A 19,453-nucleotide genomic window follows, 5' to 3' on the forward strand; every position below is an offset into this window, starting at 1 on the left:
CAGCATTGTAGGATACCAAAACCAGTGCGGCACCCAGGTGACATTACCTGGGTGCCGTCCAGAACTCAGCACGTTGTGCTGCCTTGGGACTATTCGCACAAAAGACAGCTACTGACCATTGTTGCTTCTGTTTTAAAAATTTTTTTTAAATGTGTTTACTGTTTTTGTTGCGTTCTATATATTTATAAGTTATTAAAGTTTTATAATCCTACTACTTTGTTGGAGTGCTATATATTTTTTATGTGACACATAATTGTAAAAACTTTGATGTACAAAGAGGCATCCCTGGAATCTTCCGCTTCAGGCTCGGTCCCACACACCCTCACAGTGAGAATCCCCTCCCCAATCACAATACAGGATGGTTATCAGATAGTAGGAACGCGTGTGGTGTGACGGATCTCATCGGGTGGGGGCCTTGATCTACTGTAACTCCTTTGAAGAGGAGTGATTCTTTACAGTTGAGGCCATAAACTACATCCGCAGGGCTACGTGATAGCCTGGGACCGGCCTGGACAATCAGACACAAAGGAAGAGGAATGTCAGAGGGTGCAGTAGTGAATAGGGTGAAAGGGTGGTGTCGGGCGGGCACAGGGTGTGATTCTCAGGGAAGAGCAGCGCAGATGGGGGGAGGTTTATGGCCCATGCATAAGACAGAGAGCGGAGGTGACCAGTGCGTGGGGGAGATGCTTGCGAGGGTGGTGAGCCATGCTGAGGATCGGCGGCGTGCAGAGAGTAGGTCTGGTCAAGGCATCTAAAATGGCTGCCGTGCACGACAAAAGTGTGGCATTGGAAAAAAAGCAAGATGGCGCAGACAATGTTTATCAATACGAATTAATTTATAACAACTATTTTTAACAATGTATTTACTCGCAGTGTCAAAATGGCGGTCAACACTTCCTGATTTCCTTCTAATCGAACGTTAACAGACGTCATGATCGGCGGCGTGCAGAGAGTGGGTCTGGTCAAGGCATCTAAAATGGCTGCCGTGCACGACAAAAGTGTGGCATTGGAAAAAAAGCAAGATGGCGCAGACAATGTTTATCAATACGGATTAATTTATAACAATTATTTTTCACAATATATTTACTCGCAGTGTCAAAATGGCGATCAACACTTCCTGATTTCCTTCGAATCGAACGTTAACAGACGTCACGCAGCAAAAAAAAAAAAAAAACCCTCACGCGCAGCCGCTGGAAGACAAGTATCAACATATATGAGCCTCCTCAGCCACCCCCAGAAAACATAGGGGGTCAAGATACGTCTCCCATACCCCCTTATACCCATTTCTCACATTGTTTTTCCTCCATCTTGTAATTTAATTAAATCGAAACACAAAATGGCGAATTCCCGTTTCGCGTCCCGGTTCGCGAACCGGAAAGCACTTCTACCGCAAAAAAATCAATATTTTTTTATTTGCCCCACGGGACCCTTTAATAACCCCAACATCATTCCTAGGGGGTCAAGAAGGGTCTACCTTGCCCCCTTTCATTAAATTCCCCCTTCGTTTTTCTCCTCCTCTTGTCTCTCGATCCTACCCAGAGACAAGATGGCGGCCGCTCCGGACTGTTTAGAATGTTGACAGACACCGGAGAGCCAATCAGCTTCGCTACGCAAAGTTCCGTTATGCGAAAAGTTCACGAACTGGAGCGCTATCCGGGAAGCTGTCACAGATATATCTGTTTTTTTAAACGTTAATTTCTCAAAATCCACTGGAGCACATATATTGAGACCCAGCAAAGGCACATCGGGCTAACAGTCCCTACAATTTTGCCAAGTTTCGTGTAAATCCATTCAGCCGTTCGAGCTAAAAGTGAGGCCAAACGCCCTATGGAAAAATGAATGGGAAAAACGTGTTTTGGGACCCCCCTTTTTTCTCGGCCACCCCTTGACGAAACCCCCCCAAATTTTAAGGGGTGTGATCAGAAACAAAATGTGCCCGATTCCGTCCACAAACGCCAAAGTTACTAGACATAGAATTTTCAAAAGTTCCATAGAGAAAAAATCCTAACTAAATATACCTACTGGCGACCGCCAGTAGGTAATATATATTACCTACTGGCGGTCGCCAGTAGGTAGTTATAGTTAGGATAATTTTCAATGTTAAATCTCAACATTCTATTTTGAATAACTTTGGCGCCGGTTGACGAATCTGCCTGAAATTTTCAGGAAAATGGTCTCATGGCGGTCCGGTCCTTCCCTGAAAGTTTGGGGGGGATTCGTCAAGCGGGGGCCGAGATAAAAGGGGGGTCCCAAAACGCGTTTTCCCCATGTTAATTTCCATAGGGCGGTCGATTTCACTTTTAGCCCGAACGGCTGAATGGATTTCCACCAAACTTGGCAAAATTGTAGGGACTGGTAGCCCGATGTGCCTTTGCTATGTCTCAAGATATGTGCTCCAGTGGATTTTGAGTAATTAAGGTTCAAAAAAATATATATATCTATAGCAGCGCTCCGGTAAGCGCACCGGTACGCGCACCGGGCGCGTCACGCGACTTGCGCGGAGAAAGCTGATTGGCTCTGGGGTGTCTGTAAACATTCTAAACAGTCCGGAGCGGCCGCCATCTTGTGTCTCGGTAGGATCGAGACACAAGAGGTGGCCAAAACGAAGGGGGAAATGACCATAAGGGGGCAGAGTAGACCCCCCTTGACCCCCTAGGTTTGATGTGGGGGCCATAAAAGGGCCCCACGGGGCAAAAAAAAAATAAAAAAAATTTTTGATTTTCGCGGGGTGAGCGCCCGGTACGCGCACCGGTAAGCGTACCGGGGAGTGTACCATGGGGAAAAAGAATGACAGTTTTAAAAGTAGCTGATTAGAAAAAAAAATGTTTAGTTGTTTTTTTTATATATACACATACATATATATAAATGCATATGCACATATATATATGCATATATGTCTATATGTGTGCGTGTAGAGAGAGGTAGAGAGGTAGAGGTGTAGAGGTAGAGAGGTAGAGAGGTAGAGAGTAGAGAGTGAGTAATAGAGAGTAGAGAGTGAGTAGTAGAGAGTAGTAGAGAGCAGTAGAGAGAGTAGCAGAGTGAGTAGTAGAGAGTAGTAGAGTGAATAGTAGAGTGAGTAGTAGAGAGTAGTAGAGAGTGAGTAGTAGAGACTGAGTAGTAGAGAGTAGTAGAGAGTAAGTAGTAGAGTGAGTAGTAGAGAGCAGTAGAGAGTGAGTAGTAGAGAGTGGGAGAGAGTAAGTAGTAGAGAGTAGTGGAGAATATTCCAAAGTTTGGCACAGCACCACTTTCACAATGAGTCCAATCAAATCATATCACTTAGAGTACTTATTGAAGCGCTGAATCTTGGTGTATATTCAAATGCTTTTATTTTCCTTAAGTTTATGTACCACAGCCAGCCGAAACGTTTCGTTCTGTACAACAGAACTTCTTCAGGGCGTTCTTATTTCCTTCAAGTTATGTCGGTATCCCGTTGTCATATAACTAGATATTTCTTCCAAATGTTAGACGAGACATAAGTATATTCTTATTAAAAGTGACTAGGTATCAATTTTACCCACACAATTCGGGCAGACTTGAGTAATTTATAGCATCCTCAAAGTCAGTCTTTCAAAAATTCCAAAGTATAGGACATGATAATCCAAATCCAAATGTTTCTCAAGAAAAGTCATTTACAATCGTTCGGAATATCGGTGTTTGGGCAGATATGATCCAGGGACCCCCAGTATGCAAGGGGAATTAGTCCCCCCTCTGCAAAGGCGCCAGTGGCCTGCATTGCAGAGAGGTGTAACAAGGGTGTGGCCTCATTACACTTCTCTGCAATGCAGCTCCCTCGTGCATACTGGAGGCTCCTGGTGGACTAGTTGACCCCAGGGACCCCCAGTATGCAAGGGGAATTAGTTCCCCCTCTGCAAACGCGGCAGTGGGCTGCGTTGCAGAGAGGTGTAACAAGGGGCATAGTCTCATTACACCTCTGCAATGCAGCCCCAGGCGCATACTGGAGGTTCCAGGTGGGCTAATAGGCCCCCAGGGGCCCCCAGTATGCAAGGGGAATTAGTTTCCCCTCTTCAAACATGCACGGGGGCTGCGTTGCAGAGAGGTGTAAAAAGGGTTGTGGCTTCATTACACCTCTCTGCAATGCAGTCCCCTGGCGCATATTGGAGATTCCTGGTGGGCTTTCAGGTCTTATATAGTTAGGAATTAGCATTAAAAAAACCTTTGAAATTCACTGAAAAAACCACAGGTTTCACACCAGTTATAGTTAGGAATTAGCATTTAAAAAACCTTTGAAATTCACTGAAAAAACCATAGGTTTCACACCAGTTATAGTTAGGAATTAGCATTTAAAAAACCTATTAAATTCACTGACAAAACCAGTTATAGTTAGCTGGAAATTTTACTGATATAAAACCAATGAAATTCCACGTTATAGTTAGTTGGACTCACTATAACTTGCGCGTGCAATGCACTGCTGATGACGTCACATATTACATCACTCATGACATGGTCAGTGACATCACTCATGACATCACTGATGACACCATCCTTGTGACATAGTGACAGACCTCCTTTCACTGTAATGTAACCCTTGAAACACATATTCAAAAATAGAAACTGAAATTTAAAAAAAATGGAGATACCCATATCAGTTGCAACAAGCAATTCAGTAATTCCACCATCTATATGCACATCCAGTCATTCACCAACAGTTCTATATAGTCACTCATACATATACTCACTTATCATATGAAGTGATACACCTATACATCCTGTTACACACCGACAGTCATCCAAAAGTTACTCACACACATACTCACACGTGCAAATAAACTATTGAACATCCATTTATTTGAATATAGAGTTATACACACACTTCCACCTTACTTGTATTGAAAATTACACATATTTATTCTCTTAAACAATCACTTATAGAAACACATACTTATTTAAACAGGAACTCTTACAATATCTTACTCTCACATATACTCACTTATATACATCAATATTCACATATACTAGATTAAAACATATGTAGTTACTGATAAAGACACTAGTGAGACAGTCATTCACTCACTAACAAACACATATACACACTCATCCATCCATACAGTCCTGCACATATGCTGTCTTCAAAACACATACAAACAGCGAGTCAGTCACTCATGCATCTATGTGGTAAGTAATACCCCCACCAAACCATATAGACACTCATACTGATACTAAGAGAAACATCTAATAACCCATATACATACGCATGTAGCTACTTACCAACACATGTAGCCACTTATACACAAAGTGAAACAATAATATATATATTTAAATATTTAAACATTACTCACTAATATTTATTTTTCAGAAAGACACATATTCACTGGATGGTGTCATCAGTGATGTCATGAGTGATGTCACTGACCATGTCATGAGTGATGTAATATGTGACGTCATCAGCAGTGCATTGCACGCGCAAGTTATAGTGAGTCCAACTAACTATAACGTGGAATTTCATTGGTTTTATATCAGTAAAATTTCCAGCTAACTATAACTGGTTTTGTCAGTGAATTTAATAGGTTTTTTAAATGCTAATTCCTAACTATAACTGGTGTGAAACCTATGGTTTTTTCAGTGAATTTCAAAGGTTTTTTAAATGCTAATTCCTAACTATAACTGGTGTGAAACCTGTGGTTTTTTCAGTGAATATATATATATATGAAGAAGACGCCATTCACATCCAAAGTCGAGAAAAATGACGAGAGTGAGCCCAGATTCCGTGCTTTTTTCGGTGATTTATTTAAGTATTCCACCAGCCATCCGCCATAACGCGTTTCACCTCCAAAAGAGGCTTGATGACATGATATATATATATGTACAAAAGAAGGTTGCCCTCTGTGGAAAGGTCGCACCCGGGGAGCTTGCACCTCCTTCGTGAGGACAGCCGTTGAGCCAGTCTCCCCCTCCAAACAAGCGCCAAACATGTTTCGGACAGCAAAGTCCTTGATCACTGGCAAATGAGGGACGGACAACAGCCATTGATGGGACAAGCCTCTTTATTTGAATTTAGTCCCGCCCCAGTGGGCGTTGAGGTCTCGCCAGGTGGGCGTGTGCAATGTTGCACGCTGGTTAATGTAGTCCCCAAAAAATATTTCTGCGACCTTTCCACAGAGGGCAACCTTCTTTTGTATATATATATATATATATATATATATATATATATATATATATATATATATATATATATATATATATATATATATATATATATATATACATATATATATATATATATATATATATATATATATATATATATATATATATATATATATATATATATATAATGAATTAAAATATTAAAATATTTTTATTCTTTTACAATTACTTTTTACACTACATTAACAGCAACAGTAGGGAAAACATTGGATGGCGGAGGAGATAAAATTACTATTCCCATTCCAGGGAGTGCAACAGTAGTGAAAGTGTTGGATAGCATAGGGGAATAATTTACTATTCCCACTCCAGCAGGTAGAACTGTAGGGAAAATTATGGTTAGCAGAGTGGAGTAATTTACTATTCCCACTTCAGAGAGTGCAACAGTAGGGAAAATGTTGGATAGTGGAGGGGTAAACACGTACTATTCCCACTACAGCAAGTGCAACAGTAGGGAAAGTTTTGGATAGCGGAGGGGAATAATTTACTATGCCCACTCCAGAGAGTGCTCTAGTAGCGAAAGTGTTGGATAGCGGAGGTGATACAATTACTATTCCCACTCCAGAAAGTGCTACAGTAGGGAAAGTGTTGGATAGTAGAGGCTAACAATTACTCTTCCCACTCCAGCAAGTGCAGCAGTAGAGAAAGTGTTGGATAGCGGAGGGGTAACAATTACTATTCCCACTCAAGCAAGTACAACAGAAGGGAAAAGTGTTGAATAGCGGAGGGGATTAAAGTACTATTCCCACTCCAGTGAGTACAACAGTAGAGAAAGTCTTGGATAGCGGAGGGGTAAAAATTACTATTCCCACTCCAGCAAGTGCAACAGTAGAGAAAGTGTTGGATAGCAGAGAGGAATAATTTACTATTCCCACTCCAGTGAGTGCAACAGTGGGGAAAGTTTTGGATTGCGTAGGGGAATAATTTACTATTCCCACTCAAGCTAAATAATAAAATTAATTAACAAATAATTAATTTTAAAAAAAATGTCTCCCACCATATTCCCCTATAAATGACACCACCAATTTTGTAAAACATTACACTATTAACGTAATTAATTAAACATTAGTTAATTAACAAATTAATTAAAATTAACAACCAATTTAAAAACAAGTATTCATCATTTAATTCACACAATTAACAGTGTAAAATAACTTAAAATAATTTTTCAAATAAAAGAATTAAAAAAATATATTGAAATTAAATTACTTCCCTCCCTACTACCCTATAAACCCACAAACAACTCCAAAAAATATCACAATTGACATATTTACCAACTAATAACGAATTAATAATACATTATTTACCACAATTAACAATATAAAATCATGAATGCCCAATTATTAATTAATACAAAATATATATTAATTAATTATAATTAAATTACTTCCCACCCTTTTCCCCTATAAACCCACAGCCCGCTCCTACAAAAATAACCCAAATAAAATATTTACCAGCTAATTATTAATAACTAACACCAATTATTAGCTAAATAATAATCCATTATGTTCCACAATTAACAATATCAAATATCAATTATATAAATATTAATGAAAAAGAAATATTAATTAATTAATTATTTATAATTAAATTACTTATCACCCAATTCCCCTATAAACCCACAACCTGCTCCTAAAAATATCACACAATTAGGATATTTACCAAATAATTATTAAGAATTAACTACCAATCAATAACTAATTAATAATACATTAATTAACACAATTACCAATATTTAATATTAAATACATAAATATTAGTTAATAAAATCTAATAATTAATTATAATTAAATTACTTCCAACACTATTTCCCTATAAACCCATAACCTGTTACAGAATTAAAATGTAAAATATAATTACAAATACTTAATAACTTCTAAAAGTTATTATAAAATGTATTATAATTAATTTACTTCCCACCCTATTCCCCTATAAAACCACAACCCGCTACGGAACTAAAATGCATAATGTATTTAAAAAGAATAATAACTTCTAAAAATGTAATACATATATTTAAAAAAGTATAATACTTAACCAAAAATTTAGAACACATACATTTAAAATACATACTACAATACATAACACTAATATAAACAACAATATGTTTACAAACGATATTACTGACTTCGATATTAACAAAAACAATATTGCTTCCTTAAAGTCGATATTCTGGTCCACGATATTCTTGCAGTCGATATTCTGTCACTTTGATATTCCCAACTCGATACTGTGGGACTTCGATATTCCCAACTCAATATTATATCTGTGCACCCGTGTGTTAGTGGCTACATGGGTGAGTGAGTGGCTGTGTGAGTAGCCATATGTTATGTTATGTTATGTTATGTTATGTTATAACCAATTTATAAAGCACACTTAGACCAAGGTTTCATGGCGCTGTTTTGAGCAATTGTGAGTTAACTGTTCTGACGTGACTTCTGAAGGAATGGTTACTCATGTGCCTGTATGAACAGCCATGTCTTAAGTTGCTTTCTGAACCGAAGTAGATCGGGGCAAGAACGGATTTCCCATGGGAGTGAGTTCCATAGTTGTGGTGCCAAATGTCCAAAGCGACACCCACCATGTCGTTTGCGTTTGAATTTTGTGCTCACCAGCAAATTCTGATGTTTGGAACGGAGATCACGGGTTGGAACATACCTCAGTATCAGATTGTTAATAAAAACTGGGCTATAACAATTTAGAAATTTAAATGTGAGGCAGGCGGTTTTAAAGGTGGCCCGCTGAAGCAGTGGGAGCCAATGGAGTTTTTTTATCAGAGCTCTGGCCGATTGCCACTTAGGCTGCTGATAAATCAATCTAGCTGCCTGGTTCTGTACAAGCTGGAGCCTCTTGATCTGATAGGAGGGGAGGCCTAGATAGATTGAGTTTGCATAGTCTAGGTGGGATAAGACTAGGCCAGTCACAACTTGTATCAGTGCTGCCTGCGAGAGTAGGTGGTGTATCTTTTGGATCTTCCGCAGCTGAAAAAAGCATTTAGATACAACCGAGCCCACTTGAGTGTTTAGGGACAGATCTTTGTCAATAGTCACCCCTAGGCTTTTTACGGAAGAGGAGGGTTTAGGGAACGTCCCTAGTTCTGCTGGCCAATAGTGAGGCCCCCAGGAGATACAACTATCTCCTATCAGCAGTACCTCGGTCTTTCCGGGGTTCAATTTTAGGTGGTTGTGATCCATCCAGTTGCGGATGAACACCATGGTGTCCTGAAAGTTGGAGATTGATTCAGTGGAGTTGTCTATGGTAAAGGAAAGCTGCAGATCGTCTGTGTAGTTGAAAGTCGTTACTTTCCTCTGTTTTAAGGCTTTAATTAGGGGGAGTAAATAGATGTTAAACAAATGTGGGGATAGGGAGGAGCCCTGGGGAACCCCACATGTAATATTCAGCCCTGGCGCTGTAAAATTTGCCAGGCGAACAGCCTGTTTACGATCCTCCAGGAATGAGGTGATCCAACTTAGGGCCCTACCTTGGATGCCTGCGCGCTCGACACGGTCCAACAAGATCTTATGGTCCACCGTGTCGAACGCGGCAGACAGGTCAAGGAGAACCAGAGCCTGGGGGGTACCGGTGTCGGCCTCCCTGCGGAGCTCGTCCAGGACTGCCAAGATGACCATCTCAGTTGAATGCCCTGGGCGAAAGCCAGCTTGATGAGGGTCTAGATGTTTGGTTTGTTCTATAAAGGCAGACAAAGATTTTGCAACATGTGCCTCCAAAACCTTAGCTAAGTAGGGAAGCAAAGAGATGGGGCGATAGTTAGATGGCTCTAATAAATCGGCGCCAACCTTTTTTATCAGGGGGACCACAGTGGCACCTTTAAATGATTTTGGGACACAGCCTTGAGTAATTGATGAATTTAAAAGGGATAGAGCAGGTTGAGGAATGGTGAAAAAACTTCTCTCATAATATGTGGGGGGCAGCAATCCCGGGGGGATCCAGATTTGACCTTGGACATCAAGGAGATGAGTGAATCTGCATTGATAGTAGGGAAACAGTCCATTGTATGGGTATTCCTGACAGAGTCAGGGGGGATCACAGCTGACGGTGAACATTTGATGCTGGCTTTAATAGCTGTGATTTTTTCTAGGAAGAATGTGTTATGTTTATCACATAGTTCTTGAGTGGGAGTTGGTTTAGGTGAGACTCTGTCAGGGTTGGAGAGTTCATCCACAATTGAGAAGATCTCTCTCGATTTGTTAGTGGACGTTAAAATTTTGGAGGAAAAGTATTCAATCTTGGCTACCTTAATGGCTTTGTTGTATTTTGCTTGTTCTTGTTTATAGAGGAGCTTATCTTCAGGGTCATAGCAGGCTCTCCATTTCCTCTCTTTCTGACGAAGTAATAGTTTCATGTCCTTTAATTCAGGAGAGAACCATTTATGGGCTTCTGCTTTCCGGTTAATTTTGATCTTTTTAGGGGGGGCAAAGTGATCGCTTGCTGTTTTTAACCAGTCATTGATCTGCATGTCAAGGAGATTCACATTCTGGGCTGGACTAGGAGTGGATCCGGCAAAGAAGGTTGTGAATTCAGACAAGTCCACGGATTTCCAGCATCTGGCAGTTCCACCCTCGACCAAGGGGGATCTAGTTCGCATTGCCAGGGTGAGGTCAAACGTGACCAGAAAATGGTCAGACCATATACATGGGTGTACCTTCGTGGCAGAGATGATGGGGTTTGTTGTCCAGACTTGGCCCAATATATGGCCCTTATTATGTGTTGGCCTGAGGATATGTTGTGTGAGATTAAAATTTGACAAGAGGTTAGTAAATTCCAGGGAGTGAGGTCCACCGGTTTGGTCCCCAAACCAGTAGTTGAAATCGCCGATTAGCAAGATATTAGAGTACTTGGTTACTAAATTGGCTATCTGTTCGCTCAGAGACATGGGAAAGAGCGGCATAGGCTGAGGAGGTCTATAAACAACTACACATATCAGTGAAGTGTGATCTGAGTCAAGTTTAATCACTAGGTTGTCTACGCTAGCTAGATTGAGGGAGTCGATAGACCTAAAGTCATGTTTACGATGAATAATGGCAGCCACTCCTCCTCCGGCTTTTCCTGAAGGCCGGTCAGCGTGTAGTATGTAATAGTCGGTCGGGAGTGCTGCTAGTATATCAGGGGCAGAATCAGGGGTTATCCATGTTTCGGTCAGAAACAGGATATCAGGTAAATCAGAGGAAAGTAAGGTGAAGATTTCCAATTGGTGTTTGACTAGGGAGCGTGTGTTTAAGTAAAACACTCTGAAGGTTATGTAATTAGGGGTAATGGTTACCTTGTGGTTCCTTTGGATACCTTGTATTTCCGGAAATGTGTCACGTTGTTGTAGGAGTCCTAGACTGTCGAGACGGTTCCTAGAGATTTGGTCTAACCGATGGTGTACTCCATGTATGTTGCATACTTCTATAGCGGTGTATTTCAATACCGGCACAGCGTGCCCTGCCCCTTGCCCCGTACTGGCGCGGACGGGCACAGACGGGCTTGCCTTAGGCGCGCCTTCGGCGCGCTGCCGGCGTGCCCGCTGTGCCCGTCCGCTGCGCTCCCTGAATGGGGGGTATATATAGAAAAACAATGTCCCACTGGGTATCAATGACAGAGACAATTTAAACTATTGCATACAGTACGTATTGCAGACAGGGAACACCAAGGAGTCTCAGTACATTGTGTAAGAAGGTTGTTAATCACCAATTACATTAAACATGGGAAGCACAGTTAAAAAGCAGCACTGTACATGAAAAGCAATCATGAAGCAACCCAAATAACACTTGGTGACAATGTGATGACGCAGTGATAGTGACGACGCAAGTGAAGGTGAAAGACAGCGTGGTCGGCGCAAAGTAATGGAAACAATCAGTTAAAGGCTTTCACATTGAATATATACAAATAAACAAGTTCAATTTGGCATGGTGATAAGCCTATTGGTAGTGCGCCGTGAAATCGCGCTGTTGTTGTCGACGGCGTTTCGATCCTCTATGATTCGGGATCCTCTTCAGGACAGGGTTGGCATTGAATTGGGGTGCTGCATGGGAGAATAATTAATTTTAGGAGATCGGGCATGAGACGGGGGCTAAAGGAGGAGCACAATTGTGAGCCGAGTGATCGGGCACTTCACAGTCAAATTGAAGTAGAAGGGGAGGATCTATCTGTGTGGGCGGTGATGGGTGGCATGCAGCTCTAATGAGTGCTTAGGGAGGGTTCGGCTAGGGTGGTGGGAAGGGGTAGGGAGGGATCGGTGCTTAGCAAACCTGGAGTGTTGGAGCGCTGACAGAATGCAGGGGTCAGTCGTCCGCAAGGTAGTTGGTCCGGGTACTCGTGGGCAATTAAGGAGTACTGATTCAGGTATCCACTCGTGGCGTAGGTAGGGCGCCTAGCAGGGGGGGGTTGAAGACATAGATTGGTGTTTAGTATTCACAAACAGTCTGGTAAAGACCGAGTAGTCTTTTAATGACGGCGATTCGGGAGTGTAGGCAGGTTACCTGTATCGTTAGACACTGAAGGTCACCGGCGGCGCATCAACAGATCGCAGTGGGGGGGTTTTATTCTCCTTTGTTCGTGCCGGATGGGCGCCTATGGGAGGATAGAAACAGCGGTTCAGGGCGGGTGTTCATGGGCAGTGTCGGTGAGGTATGGACATTGCCGCGAAGTCAAAGGATCAAGGAGAAGTCAGTTACCTGGATTAGTCTGGCGCGTGGGGGCCGATTGAATCCTCAGCGGTAACGTCCCGCGCAGAGTAGCGGGTTGACTGGGATCCTCGAGTAGAACCAGGAAGTAACCGGGGGAAGGGGGCGGGGCTACGAGGAAAAGGGGCGGGAGGGGGCGGGAAACAGCGGTGGGGTGACGCCCATGGGATGGGTCTGTCGGTGGAGGGAGGGGAACGAAAGGAAACATTGTAATTCTGTACCTTACAATGCTGCAAACAGAATTACATTTGGTTATGCATCACAATGAAATTGGTACAGATACACATAAAGATAGATATGTGAAAAATATAAGATTATATAAAAAACATTTTGAGAACCAAATCACGATGTATACATTTATACAATGAGCGCTCACGGCGCATAGAAGTACAGACCATGACGAAAGTTCTAGTCTAGGTGATCTGTAAAGAAGTTAGTAGGACCACATAGATGAGAGTGGTGGTGTGGGAATGGGGAATTACAGGGTGAAGATCATAGGACTGCATGGGGATTCAAGTAGTGACCGTGCTACTCCATTCATCAAGAGTGTTCAGGCCCCTATTTACGGAGTCTGTGAGTGAGATCCATTTACATTCTGCTCGGTTTAGGAGTAAGTTTATAATGCCACCTCTGGTAGGAAGTCTCAGATGTTCAATTACTTGCCACCTTATATCAATGTCCCGATGGCCTTTTTCAATGAAGTGTGAGACCAGAGGGGCTGACAGCACTTGGCAGTTGACTCGGCTCTTGTGTTGGATGATGCGTTGTTTCACCATTTGGGTGGTCTGGCCAATGTAGAGTAAATCGCAGGGACATCGGATCGCATAAATCACATTAGTGGTTTTGCAATTGGTATGACATGTGAGTTCATATCTTTTCTCATTGTATAAAAACTCTTTGGTGTTATTAGTGAGTTCGCACATGCTACAACCTTGGCACTTGAAATGTCCAAGGATTGGGGGCAAGCCCCAGGCAGATGTAATACTGTTTTGGTTTTTGGTTGTTTCTGGCCAAGTAATAGCACGTACCAAATGATTCGCAAAGTCGTTGCCGCGTTGGTATGAGAACAAGGGTGGGTCCCGGAATTGTTCTTCGGATCTTAACACCGTCCAGTTTTTCTTGATAATGGAGCTCACTTTGTTGCTGTCTGGTCCAAAGGTAGAGACAAAAGGAATCCTTGCCATTGGTTCCCTGGTTTTGGGTGTTAGTAAATTTTCACGGTGGAAATACCAGGCACGTTTCTTAGCTCTGGCGACCAATCCACGGGGGAATCCTCTATGTATAAGTTTGTTCATCAGGATGTCTGCCTCGCGAAAGTAGTGTTTTCTCCATTTACATTTACGCCTGATACGTAAAAATTGGCCAAAAGGCAATCCATCTTTGAGTCCTCTTGGGTGATGACTTGAGTAGTGTAACAAGGTGTTCCGTTCTGTAGGCTTCCGGTAAAGGATGGTGCCCAGTGTACCTTCCTCGGCATGTATGATCACATCTAGGAAAGGCAGATCATTCACTTTAAATTCACTGGTGAAATTCAGGTGTTCTTGACTGTTGTTGAGCCACTCAATGAAAGGTGTTAAATCATCGGGAGAGCCATGCCAGAGGAGGAGAATGTCGTCAATGTAGCGACGCCAAAGCCCCACATGTTGGAGGTAGGGGTTAGCCGGATTGAGGATTAATGATTTCTCCAGGTTGTGTACATAGAGGATCGCAAAGTTGGGCGCAAAGCAAGCGCCCATTGAGACTCCTTTAATTTGTAAATAATATGTCTCGCGATATAAGAAGTAAATATTTTGTAGGGCAATTCGGAGTAAGTCCATGATAAATTCCTTTGGAATTCTTGCGGGTAGTGGTCTGGTTACCAGTAGGTCCTGAATGACTTGGAGGCCTTCTCTGTGAGGAATGTTAGTATATAGTGATTCTATGTCCAGACTGACCATGAGTTGGGAGGTAGTGTCAAAGTCCTTGTTCTCTATGGTGGTAGTGAGATCCATGGTGTCTCGAATGTAGGTGTCAGTTAAAGGGAATCCCCCTGAATGGGGGGGCCATCTTATACTAACGGGTGTGTGAGGGGCCGAGCACTAGACCGCTCGCCCCGATTCCCTATCCAAGATGTCGGTCGCCAGGAAAACGAGGCAGATAAGAGTATCCACGCAGCGTTGAATCAGCTGCAGTGGGTAAGGGCATGGGCTAAGAGCGAATCAATCAATTCCCAGCAATAGTAATTTTAAAATGCAGTTTTTAGTGCAAATAAGAAATAAAGGTGCAGTTTTAAAATGAAACGTAAATTCGGTCACAACACACCAGTCCCGGCTTCCGCCTCAGGACAGACACTCGCCCGCTCTAAATCAGGGAAACAAGTGCTTTTAGCAGCGTTTTTATGCCAAAGGAAGCGTGAGGGGCCGAGCACTAGACCGCTCGCCCCGATTCCCTATCCAAGATGGCGGTCGCCAGGAAAACGAGGCAGATAAGTGTATACACGCAGCGTTTAATCGGCTGCAGTGGGTAAGGGCATGGGCTAAGAGCGAATCAATCAATTCCCAGCAATAGTAATTTTAAAATGCAGTTTTTAGTGCAAATAAGAAATAAAGGTGCAGTTTTAAAATGAAACGTAAATATTTGTTCACAACACACCAGTCCCGGCTTCCGCCTCAGGACAGACACTCGCACGCTCTAAATCAGGGAAACGAGTGCTTTTAGCAGCGTTTTTATGTCAAAGGAAGCGTGAGGGGCCGAGCACTAGACCGCTCGCCCCGATTCCCTATCCAAGATGGCGGTCGCCAGGAAAACGAGGCAGATAAGAGTATCCACGCAGCGTTTAATCGGCTGCAGTGGGTAAGGGCATGGGCTAAGAGCGAATCAATCAATTCCCAGCAATAGTAATTTTAAAATGCTGTTTTAGTGCAAATAAGAAATAAAGGTGCAGTTTTAAAATGAAACGTAAATTCGGTCACAACACACCAGTCCCGGCTTCCGCCTCAGGACAGACACTCGCACGCTCTAAATCAGGGAAACGAGTGCTTTTAGCAGCGTTTTTATGCCAAAGGAAGCGTGAGGGGCCGAGCACTAGACCGCTCCCCCCGATTCCCTATCCAAGATGGCGGTCGCCAGGAAAACGAGGCAGATAAGAGTATCCACGCAGCGTTTAATCGGCTGCAGTGGGTAAGGGCATGGGCTAAGAGCGAATCAATCAATTCCCAGCAATAGTAATATGGGTGAAAGAGTGAGGTAGTATGTGAGTGCCTCTATGAATGACTTAGTGGATATGGGAGTGTCTGTAGTGGTAAGTGAGTGGGTATATGAGTGGCTGTATGGGTGAGTGAGTAGTTGTGTGAGTGGCTATATGGGCCTGTGAGTGGATATGTTAGCGGCTGTATTGGCAACTAAGTGGCTGTATGCATGGCTGTATGGGTAAGTGGCTGTGTACATAGGTGTCAGCATGGGTGACTAGTGGCTGTTTGAATAACTGGTTGATTGGCTCAGTGGCTGTATTGGACAGTGATTGTCTGTGTGAGTGGCTGTATGGTTGAGTGAGTGGCTCTGTTGAGAGAATGTATAGCTGAGTGACTGGGTGTGTGAATGTTGTATGGGTGAATAAGCGGGTGTGTGAGTATTTGTATGGGTGAGTGAGTGGCTGTGTGGGTGACTGTATAGGTGAGTGATTAGCTGTGTGAGCAAGTGGGTGGGAAGTGAGTGGCTGTGTGAGTGGCAGTATGGATGAGTGAGTGGGTGTATGAGTGTCTCTGTGGATAGTGAACAGGTGTGTGAGTGGTTGTAGTGTGTTAGAGTAGGTGTATGAGTTGTGTGGGTGTGTGAGCGGTTCTATGGTTGATGTCATCAGTGATGTGATCAGTGATGTCATTTGAGTCATCATCAGTGAAGTCATCAGTGATGTCAGTGACCATGTCATGAGTGATGTAATATGTGAGGTCATAAGCAGTGCATTACAGGTGCTTAAATTATACTGAGCTCAGGTAGCTATAACTGCTGAATTTCAATGGTTTTGTATGAGTGAAATCTGAGCCTAGCTAAAATGTCCCTGTAACTATTCATTTTTTCAGTGAATTTCTAAGTTTTTTAATCTATTTCTTAATTATAATGTCCCTGTAACTTTTTTTGTGAATTTCAAAGGTTTTAAATAATATATATATTTCCCAACTGTAACCTCTAACCTTCCAGAGTGGATATGTGAGTGGCTGTATAGGTCAGTGTGTGGGTTTGTGAGTCGCTGTATGAGTCTGTGACTGGGTGCATGAGTTGTCATGCGGATTTATGAGTGGGTGTGAGTAGTTGTGTGAGTGGGAAAGTGGGTTTGTGAGTGGGTATATGGGTTTGTGAGTGGGTGTGGTAACAGCTGTATAGGTCTGTACAGTGGGAGGATAAAAAGGGCAGGGTCTTTAATGACCGTTCAGCAATTCTGTAGTCTGAGACTTACTGGTGATAACAGGAAGTGTTCTCCACCGCATTGAGTCTCAGTATCCATGGGAACTTCATCCCCAAACCAGTAATGTGCCAGGAGGCATGTTTGCAGAGTGGTGGAGAAAAGGGACGGGCCTCCAACCAGCTCTCAGCAATCTAGCTTTATCCGATTTGCTGGCGGTAACAGGGATAGGTTCATGGCCCCCAAGGACCCTCAGCATCCAAGGGGACTTCATCCCCTTAAAAGTGCACCAGGAGCACATTTCCAGAGGGGTTGAGAAATGGTGTGTGGCCTCCGACAACCTCTCATGAATCCTGCTGTGTGGGTCTTACTGGAGGAAACAGGAGTGGTTCTTGCCTTCAATGACCTCTCAGAAATCCTGCTGCGTGGGACTTACTGGAGGTAACAGGAGGCTTTATTGGCCCCAAAGGATCCTCAGCATCCAAAAGGACTTCTTCTCCTAAATAGTAGTGCACTAGGAGGTGTGTTTGCAGAGTGGTGGAAAAAGGGGACATGGCCTCCAATAACCTCTCAGCAATCCCGATGTGTGGTACTTATTGAAGGTAACAGATGGGGCTCTTGGCCCCAGGGAGCCTCATCATCCGAGGGAATTACATACCAAAACGAGTAGTGTGCCAGTAGGCATTTTTGCAGAGTTGTGGACAAAAGGGGGGGGGGACCTCTAATGAGCTGCATCAGGATTTGTGGTTCCACAGGAGATGGAGGTTGCACTGAACAACCCGGGCGATCTACGGATTCATATGCTTCGAGAATAAAATGTTATGAGGCAAGTAAGTAGACTTTATGGGTCCCCCACTACTACACCCATGGCATCAGGGTACCTCTACCCTGACCCCTTTATTCACTTTACACAGAAATGTTCAGCCCTGTAGACTGCATCCCAACAAAAAAAATGGCAGCAGCGGCTTTTCTGTGAAGGTGTGGCCAACCAAACAGGAATTTGCTTTGGCATGTGGATCTGCGAAGGATCCGTTTCTCTATATACACACAATTGTTTTTTGGTTAATATCTCTAAAACTACTGTATGGATTTACACCAAATCACAAAAATCCTGATCTGTAGAACAACATCTACCTTTCTGCCAAATGTTGTGGAATTCCACCAAGCAGTTTGGGCTGTAGTCATGTTCAAAGCTCCTATGGGAATTAACATGGGTAAAATGTATTTTGGGGCCCCCCTTTTTGTCAACCCCCGTTTGACGGGCCACCCTGAAACTTTCCAGACACAGGCTGAAGTGAGTGTTTAATTTTTTGGGCAACATTTCTCAATCCGGCATTAGATATAGGCATCTGAAAAACAGCTTTTTAATAGAAATTAGGTACAAACTATTAAACCTACTGGCAATCGCCAGAGGAGAGAGAGAGAGAGAGAGAGAGAGAGAGAGAGAGAGAGAGAGAGAGAGAGAGCAAAGATTGGGAGGAGAGAGAGAGAGAGAGCGAGCAAAGTTTGGCAGGAGAGATGAGGAGAAAACTGTGTTGGGATGCAGACCAGGTGAGAAGGAAAGAGGATTTGGAATATAAACGTCACTAAAAACGGCCTTCCTAAGCCTCTGTTGTACAGTATACTGTATACAAAACTGAAAGATGACTGTTTTAAATCATGTATATCATTGTGCGTCTTATGGTAACGCTCAATAAACAAAGCATATATATCGTTGTGGGTTCTAAGGTAACGCCAAATAAACTGCATAGTATTTAAAAGGATTGTTGCTCGTGGTATTGAAACTGGAATTACTTCTTGTAACCCCGCCCTTTAGGCAGAGGTAAATTGATTCAGAGGGAGGGGTCAGCCTCCTGTTTATCTGACGCACCTGGCTTTAATTTTTGTCTAGAGGCCGGTCCTTGTTCAGCGTTGCTCTCAGAGTCTCGTGAGAAGCATCCCAGAGCAGGAAAGGTGACAGCCTGCTCCCTGACTCCACTCCACGGCGCATCGAGGTATTGTACCCGAATATCTTTAGCTTTAATTGAGTGTTGACGCTCGTCACACGTCCACCTGGGTGGGAGATTATCGGACTGTGGGGCTCAAGGTGCTGGTGGGTGAAACACAACGGCACAGCTGTTTCTGTTTTTTATGAGGCAGTGCGTAATTTCACGGCTAGAATCGGCAGGATTGTTATCCATTACGCACAGCTCCCTTTGATAACAACCAGTTCCATTAAATACATAGTAAA

At 43.1% G+C, this 19,453-nt stretch overlaps 1 protein-coding gene across 2 annotated transcripts in view; it reads left to right on the forward strand.

Annotated features, from left to right (window-relative positions):
• The first annotated feature begins 19,129 nt into the window (after positions 1-19,129).
• The window catches only part of LOC147685068 (GTPase IMAP family member 4-like), a 99,222-nt gene continuing 98,898 nt past the window's right edge, over positions 19,130-19,453 (forward strand). For both annotated transcript variants that reach the window (XM_086940951.1, XM_086940952.1), the window contains exon 1: positions 19,130-19,217. The gene's annotated coding sequence lies outside the window, so the exon portion shown is untranslated. The remainder of the gene's footprint in view (positions 19,218-19,453) is intronic.

This window comes from Lissotriton vulgaris, chromosome 10, assembly GCF_964263255.1.
Source record: "Lissotriton vulgaris chromosome 10, aLisVul1.2, whole genome shotgun sequence".
NCBI classification, from domain to species: Eukaryota; Metazoa; Chordata; class Amphibia; order Caudata; family Salamandridae; genus Lissotriton; species Lissotriton vulgaris.